Source organism: Citrus clementina, unplaced genomic scaffold, assembly GCF_000493195.1.
Source record: "Citrus clementina cultivar Clemenules unplaced genomic scaffold, Citrus_clementina_v1.0 scaffold_3, whole genome shotgun sequence".
Lineage (NCBI taxonomy): Eukaryota > Viridiplantae > Streptophyta > Magnoliopsida > Sapindales > Rutaceae > Citrus > Citrus x clementina.
In genome coordinates, this window is record NW_006262339.1 from 13,104,301 (window position 1) to 13,105,771 (window position 1,471).

A 1,471-nucleotide genomic window follows, 5' to 3' on the forward strand; every position below is an offset into this window, starting at 1 on the left:
ACCTATGGCATTGGCTTGATCTGAGTATGAGTCATGGTCATGTGGTTCTGTTGATTTAGCAGTCGATAACGATGCTATTTGTCGAGCAAGACCTTCAACCATCTCCTTGACTTCTTTGATTCCCGAAGTTGACTCGCCAATTTGAACCTCATTTACTCCTTTACTTCTTCTAGTATTCCTGAGTGATCGACTCCGTTGTTGGGAATTATCCGCTTGTCGCTGAAAGAATTCCCAAATCTCGGATGCACTTTTTGACATTAGCTCTCCTCCACTTGTCGCCATTAGCCATTCTTGCACATTTGGTAGTAATCCCTCCAAAAAGTATTGGCATTGGTGCCATTTCTCGTACCCATGATGTGGACACTTCAAGAGTAGCCCATTGAATCGCTCCCATGTTTCGAAAAATTGCTCGTCATCTTTCTGGGTAAACTCCGAGATTTCCCTGCGAATAGCATTGGTTTTATGCACTGGGAAATATTTATTCAAAAACTTTGTAACCATTTGTTCCCATGATGCAATGCTATTAGCAGGCAATGTATTAAGCCATGAACGAGCCCTATCCTTTAAAGAAAATGGGAATAGTCTAAGTTTAACATCATCGTCTGAAAAATTTTCATATTTAAAAGTTTGACAAATGGCATGAAAATCATTCAGATGATTATATGGATCCTCATTTTCTAGGCCATAAAATGTGGGGAGACAATTTAGCACACTAGGTTTTAATTCGAAACTCCTAGCAGCTACATTTGGGTATCTTATGCATGATGTGCTCAAATTAGCTAAGGGACTGAAGTAGTCCTTAAATGGCCTCTCTTGTGGTTGCAAATCCATTTCAAATTTATTTTTAATGTGCTTTTGTGTGCGAAGTGTTTTTTCTAATTCAAGGTCTATAGGTTCAAGATTAGGTAATAATGACCTACGACCATGCATGCAAAATAAATAAAATAAAAATAAAGATGCAAACAAAACAAAAAATAAAGATGGGAACAAAACAAATAAAAATAAAGAAGAGGGAGAAATTACGATACTAACCTTATTGCGCTATTACAACCTTTCTATAAAAATACACAAAAATAAATACATGAAAGAAATTAACTAAAAATTAAATTAATAAGATAAACAAAAAAAAAATTACAAAGAAAAATAAATAGAAAATTAAATTACAGAATTTTAAAGAAGAGAAAAAGAAAAGAAATACTAACCTTTAAATGTAGATTCACTTTTTTTTCTTTTTTTTTAATTTAATAAAAAAAATACAAGAAAACAAATAAAAGAAATTATTCAAAAAAATTTAATTCTATTAATTAAAATTACTTACCTCCCCGGCAACGGCGCCAAAAACTTGTTGTGCAAATTTTAATGTACTCGCAAGCGCACGAATCTATTGTAGTATAGACTAATGGTGACGAGTGTCGATCCCACGAGGAGGTGGATTTTAATTATATATAGAATTAATTTTGTAAATGGGTAG

General features: G+C 33.4%; 1 non-coding gene across 1 annotated transcript; it reads left to right on the forward strand.

Moving 5' to 3' along the window:
* The first annotated feature begins 346 nt into the window (after positions 1 to 346).
* On the forward strand, positions 347 to 450 carry LOC112100436. Its single transcript, XR_002906808.1, has one exon. It is a non-coding gene; the product is annotated as a small nucleolar RNA R71 (small nucleolar RNA).
* The last annotated feature ends 1,021 nt before the right edge of the window (positions 451 to 1,471 follow it).